Here is a 7,500-nt window from a genome sequence, read left to right as displayed (position 1 = left end):
AACCGCTAAGTAACGGGGACGTAAACACACCAGCATCGGCTGTCAAGCAATGCTAGGGGGACAAACACAGACACACAAACATAGACACGCATACATATATATACATATATACGACGGGCTTCTTTCAGTTTCCGTCAACCAAATCTACTCACAAGGCTTTGGTCGGCCCGAGGCTATAGTAGAAGACACTTGCCCAAGGTGCCACGCAGTGGGACTGAACCCGGAACCATGTGGTTGGTAAATAAGCTACTTACCACACAGCCACGCCTGTATATATATATATCTGTCTTTCTCGGTGTCTCTATGAGCTTTCAGGATGTCATCCCAATGGCATACATTCTTCAGTAGAATTCTGAAGCTGTCTGCCAATGCTGTAATTTCAGAGACTCGACTATAATTCTGTTGCCAGGCAATCGAATGTAAAATCATAAGTGGAATAGAATACGAGGAAACAAGTGATGGTCGCTTGCGTCATCGACAAATAGTAAATACAGATTGTTGATAAAGCTGTATAGATTATTTAACAGTGACGAAATGAAGTGTAACTTTTCGGACAAGAACCTTTCGTCAACAAAAACAGAAACAAAACAAAAAGCAGAAAAATCCGACTGATATAAACATACATACACACATAGGTGCAGGCGCGGCCGTGTAAAGTTTGCTTCCTAATCACATGGTCATAGGTTCAGTCCCACTTCGTGGTACCTTGAGCAAATGTCTCTTATTATGGTCTCGGGTCGAACAAAGCCTTGAGAGTGGATTTGGTAGACGGAAACTGAAAGAAGTCCGCCGTGTGTGTGGTGTTGGTGAATTTATGTTCCTGTGACATAGCAGTTCGGCAATAGCGACCGATGGAATAGGTACCAGGATTTAAAAAAGTACTGTGGTTGAATCATTTGGCTAAAAGTGCTTCAAGACGCTGCCCTAGCATGGCCGTAGTCTAATGACTCAAACAAAAGATAATAAAAGAAAAATTCATATATACATACAGACGGACGGACATAAACACACAATGTATATATGCTTATATGTTTTCATATATACATACGTATATACATACATAAATTCAGATAAACTGACAGACAGATAATTAATTTACATTTGTACCTGTAATTACACTACGCCAGTGGTTCCCAACAGTAGTTCCCAACTCTTTTATTTAAATGAGTTCTTTATTGCCCATAAGGGGCTAAACATAGAGGGGACAAACAAGGACCGACAAAGGGATTAATTCGATAACATCGACCCCAGTGCATAACTGATGCTTATTTAATCGACCCCGAAGGGATGAAAGGCAAAGTCGACCTTGGCGGAATTTGAACTCAGAACGTAATGGCAGACGAAATACTGCTAAGCATTTCGTCCGGCGTGCTAAAGTTTTTGCCAGCTCGCTGCCTTCTTACCACACAGCCACACCTGCACCTACATGAAAAACAAAATTAGTTTAATCTGCATAAAGCAGTTCTCATATTAAAGTTCTGAATGTCCTGGACTTGTTGAATTTCCTCAAATCAAAGATGTTCCTTTTCTTCTAAATTTCAGGTAAATACCAATATCACATTCTTGAAAACACAAATCAGAGCCACGGTAAAGAATATCGACATTAGTGTAGTAGGTAGGATATCGCCTCGTTTTTCCATTGTCTGCGCTTATTTCATCAGAATGCTACTCGTTAAAAGTGGTCCGGGTCTGTATGTTACGATGTAGTTTCTGGCGGCCCACCCAAACCCCGAAGAGGTTTTCCCAATGCTTGTCTATGCCAAAGAGTTTGTTAAGTCAACCAAGTCTGACATAAGGTACCTGCTGCTCGTTACCCTTTTCTTGAAGCGTTACCCTTTTCTCAATTATCACACGTATGATAATGCCTCTTAATCTAAAACCAGACTGTGTTTCGGATATCACCTGAAGGATAGATGTTCTTCATTGACCGATTCACTGGCGGTCAACGTATGACCATGCGAATGGACTCGAAGAGGAAGGCACATCAAGAATTATCACAAACATATTTGCATCCTTTGTCTTCGTGTATTGATACAAGAATTCGATCAATCCAGCCATGAGGTATAGGTATTCCTTCCCAGCAGCCGTTATTTGATTGAGTATACGAATAATGAAGGTGTTATGGTAATTAAGTAGATCAACAGAAGTAAGGGATTAGATGAAAAGCGATGAAATAGAGGTGTGAAAAGTGTTCATCTGTTACGCTTAAATCTCTCTCTATATAACGCTGAAGTTGTCTGTGTGTGTATGGCAGGTTTGGTAGCCTTCAACTAACACTATCTCCTCCAAGACCCTGCGGCGCAAGTTGACCAAAATATTCTGAAGTTAACAAAGGATCTATTAGGAAATATTGAAAATTAAACTGTTGGAAACATGAATAGAAACCTCGTATGAACAAATAATGTCCTTGAGAATTTATGGTAGAATAATCTCTCTATATATATAAAGCTGAAGTTGTCTGTGTATGGCAGGTTTGGCAGCCTTCAACTAACACTATCTCCCCCGAGACCCTGCGGTACAAGTTGACCAAAATTGAGAGTATGATAGAAGAAGGCTTGCTCTTCCCTCCGTAGAAGAAAAAATTCAAATCGGACCATGTTAACACCAAAAATTATTTACATCAAAAAAGTGCTTTTTTTCTATGAAAATCCCTATTTTTTACGATTTTTTGACTGCTGTGTCGCCATTTTTCGGTGTATTCCCACCAGAAAAATGTTCACTTAAAGAGAATAACAAGCTACATAATGCAAAATTTTTACTTTTCAAAAATTCCAATGCTAAAGGGTCGAAACAAACCCGACCAACGCCGGGCGATGCTGCTAGTTAATAATATCTGGGAAAGAGCTCCAAGACCATTATTATCATTAAATCAAAGGCGCTGACCAAGCTGGTATTGTGCGTTGGAAAAAAAAGTTAGCAACATAGTTCTTTACGATCTGAGTTCAAATCAACTTCGCCTTCCAGGGTTGATAAATAATAACGTACTTCAATCAAAGTACCATCAAGTACTTGGTTGATGTAATCGACTTGCCCCATCCTTTCAAAATTACTAAAATTAGAAAGAGTCGTTATCATTAAACTAATCTCTATGGTTTTCTTTCTTGAATCAACACAGCTCAACGCATCAATGAATACACCTGGTGCCACCAAAATTAAAATTAGCGAATTTCTTTGAACGTTTGGCGGTGTTAGCTTAGCTACATAAATGCATTAAGGAGCGTTTACCTCATTTCATGCGAATGTTTTTCCGAATTCGAGCTTCAACTTTTGACGTACCTGCTTTTGATTATCATCAGTCCAACACTGAACAACAAACGTATATTACGAACGGGCAGCGAGGTGGCAGACACGTTAGCGCACCGGGCGAAATGCTTAGCGGTATTTCATCTGTCGTTACGTTCTGAGTTCAAATTCCGCCGAGGTCGACTTTGCCTTTCATCCTTTCGAAGTCGATATAATTAAGTACCAGTTACGCACTGGGGTCGATGTAATCGACTTAATCCCTTTGTCTGTCCTTGTTTGTCCCCTCTATGTTTAGCCCCTTGTGGGCAATAAAGAAATAAATATTACAAACATCTTAAGTATCATCTTTTTTTTACGAAGTCAGTCACGCAATCGTATTTAGACCTAAAAGGAGACTCACTTAGCCTACCTACGTACCTATCTTACCTCTACGTATAGATAAACGAAATGCCGCTAAGCATATTGCCGACGTGCTAACGATTCAGCAACCTCGCCACCTTAATAAGCATAACATCGGTTTCAAATTTTGGCACAAGACCAGCAGTTTTTTAGGGGGGGAGACTAAATCGATTACGCCCGTCCCAGTGTTCAACTGGTACTTGTTCTATTAACCCCGAAAGGATGAAAGACAAAGTCGCCCGCGGCAGCATTTGAGCCTAGAACGTAAAGACGGATGAAATGCCGCCAGGCATTTTTCCGGCGTGCTAACGATTCTGCCAACTCACCGTCTTTATAACAATAATTGTGTTGAATGGGGAGGGTCATAACCCGGAGATTGAAATTAGACAATGGACTAAGATAAATATTTAGCAAAGCTCGTACCGTATCTCACACTTAACGATCATAAAATAAATTTTGCTTCTAATCTTAAATGTAGATAAAATATATCAATCGGAAAAAAAAGAGATAAGCTTAGTCATGGGGCAGAATTAAAAATAACATCATGAATGCACTAGACTTTAACAATGGTATAATGGTAGTTTAGTAATTATCTGGTTTAAAAGAATTAATAACAAGTACTACATTGTTAAACTGAATGAACCTGGCGCCACGATTTCTTATTATCCTTTAGCTTTTATCCTTTGATTTCTTAAGCTCTACTCATTACCGCCTTAGACCAGAATATATAACGATATAGACGACAATGCTATATAAATAGTTATGCATATTAGAAGGCGTCTGGTCTTCGATCAAGAGTCTGCCAAAGAGAATTATTCTTAAATGGAGATAAGCGTAGACCGTGTAGTAATTCAATGGGAAACTTACGTCTATTAATATTCATTCTTGTCACTTGCTCGTAGATCTCAGCAACCGAATTGGGAACATCTGTAGAACAATCTCCGATCTCTCATCAAATACAGAAATCTTCGTTATGGTGGCCCCTTATTATATTACTGCTTTAGAAATCTTCAGATTTAAAGATACACTTATTTACATCTCTGCCTCTGCTTCCGTACACTGAAAACAAACCCCGTAACATTATATGGTTCACACACGCTTTTTTTTTTATTATTAAATCTCAACCCTAACCCTAACCAAAATCTCTTAACTTTTATGCATATAAATATCCCCGTTCACTATCGCTACTGGAAATTTTTTAATGGCAACTGTCAAAAAGTTACTTTTAATTGTACTCCTGATACAAAAAAGGAGGAAAAAGACATTATAACACCCAAGCAAACAATTCCTTGAAACAACATATGCCCACTTAATCAATTATGTAATGCCGAAGCGATAGTATATGAAGCGGATATGGTCTCCACTAACGCAGGCCAAATAACAGAGCATAAACACATGTGAATGGTAAAAGGCAAATTCAAACGACGCTGCTTTCATCATATTTTACTGAAAAGAAGAACATAACTTTGCCAAAATACATCACGTACCTAAAAATCCAAAACTGACTTTAATATTAAATGAAGATCTTGGAGCAAAGCAGCACCTACATAAACGCGCACAAAGATGCAGCCAGTGCATATTACTCAATTCACTATAACGAATATTATAATTTATTTCTTTATTGCCCACAAGGGCCTAAACACAGAAGGGACAAACAAGGACAGACTAAGGGATTAAGTCGATTACATCGACCCAAGTGCGTAACTGGTATTTTATTTAACGACCCCGAAAGGATGAAAGGCAAAGTCGACCTCGGCGGAATTTGAACTCACAACGTAACAACAGACGAAATACCTATTTCTTTACTTCCCACTAGGGGCTAAACACAGAGAGGACAAACAAGGACAGACTAAGGGATTAGGTCGATTACATCGACCCCAGTGCGTAACTGGTATTTTATTTATCGACCCCGAAAGGATGAAAGGCAAAGTCGACTTCGGCGGAATTTGAACTCACAACGTAACAACAGACGAAATACCTATTTCTTTACTTCCCACTAGGGGCTAAACATAGAGGGGACAAACAAGGACAGACAAAGGGATTAAGTCGATTACATCGACCCCAGTGCGTAACTGGTATTTTATTTATCGACCTCGAAAGGATGAAAGGCAAAGTCGACCTCGGCGGAATTTGAACTCAGAACGTAGCGACAGACGAAATACTGCTAAGCATTTCACCCGGCGTGCTAACGTTTCTGCCAGCTCGCCGCCTTCTGTACTGCTAACATGAAAATACTTAATATTCAATTCAGGAGGCAATTTGCACGTACATCATCCTGGCTAATATTCTCAACTCCACCACAACTATTTTCGTTATAATGACCATCGCCACCACCACCACCACCACCACCATCATTATCGCTGTTCTCATCATTACCTTTATGAACATTATCATGACTACCGCTGCTAACACCACGTCTCTCTCTATCTTCTGCACTCTACCATCACCACCACTAGTACTTTTATCACTACCCCTGTCATGTCCCCTATTCCCTAGTCTTTACTATCTATCATTGTCCTCGTCCATTTGCCTGTTTTTATCCCCATCTTCCTCGAAATAACAGAACAAAATGATATACCATTTATTGCATCTATGTAAGAATGGTAAAGAAATAATTCAATCAACACCATTTTAACCATCTTTTGTTCTTCAGATACCGTAAATCCTCGAGTATACTCCGCCCTTGAGTATAATACGCAGGGGATTTTTAGGGGGCTGTACCTCGGAAAAACCTAAACCTTGTGTATAATACGCACCCTTTCTCTAACTTGAATCAAGGACATATATATAACGTCTTTTATTATTATTGTATGTATACAGTAACGTCCTTTATTATTACTGTATATATAACATAATGCAAACGTGTAGCTTTTTTTGTGCATTTTGTTTGCAGAAAATAAAGAAATAACAGTAATAACGTTTAATAAATGTTGTTTACTGCAAGTTATGGATGATTCTTTTATGATTTCATTGCTTTCAGGCTTAGCTTAAAGTATTTTCGCGCCCGACAACACAAAATGCGTCTGAATAAACATTGCCGGACAGCAAGTAGAGACTCGGACATTGCTTAGAAAATATTTTTCATTTTTAACCTCGTATATAGCACGCACTGGGGATTTTGACCTTTAAATTTTGGGGAAAAAATGCGGATTATACTCGAGGATTTATAAGCCCTCGTCTTCTTGAGTAATTTCCATAAAATTGAATATGGAGGTACTAATGTTTCATAAACATCAAAAAGAGGGTACATACCGGGTGGGATAGCACAAGAAAGTAAGGATACTAAACGCTGACAAATTCCTTCTCTGACAAAAAAAAAAATCTTTTTAAAAACAAACACGTGAGGGGAATTGCTTGTATTACGCCATTCGTTAAAGGGGATGCTGAGCTATAAAAGCTTGAGAATCACTGCCATAGGATATATGCTATTTCTACAAAACTTAATCTCATCTCCCTGTATGCCAATCTTCATATACAAATCGGTCATTAATTTTGGAGATGGAGCTCGGTCTCAAGCAATGGCTACTTCAGACATTTACACGAGATATTCTGAAGTGTCGAAACGAACTAAGCGGCTTTGGATACGTTTCATAGTCTGGTAGCTGAGCTGTGTTTTAGATACACTGTCTCGCCATTACAGTGAAAAATGTCAAATTCATAACATGGCTGCTACAAGTTATGAATAAAAACTTTTCGGTTGTGAGCGTGGAAATCGATAAACATGAAAAATCGATACAAGACTTGAAAGGAAGTATCTGGTGTTTATTGTAAACGAATCGTCATCAAATTTATCAATTGTATTATCCGCTGAATTTGTTCGCTAATATTACAAACAAAAACCACCAGCATGCGTATACA

Source organism: Octopus sinensis, linkage group LG5, assembly GCF_006345805.1.
Source record: "Octopus sinensis linkage group LG5, ASM634580v1, whole genome shotgun sequence".
NCBI lineage: Eukaryota > Metazoa > Mollusca > Cephalopoda > Octopoda > Octopodidae > Octopus > Octopus sinensis.
The sequence above is the reverse complement of the archived record's forward strand: the minus strand, read 5'-3'. Positions refer to the sequence as shown.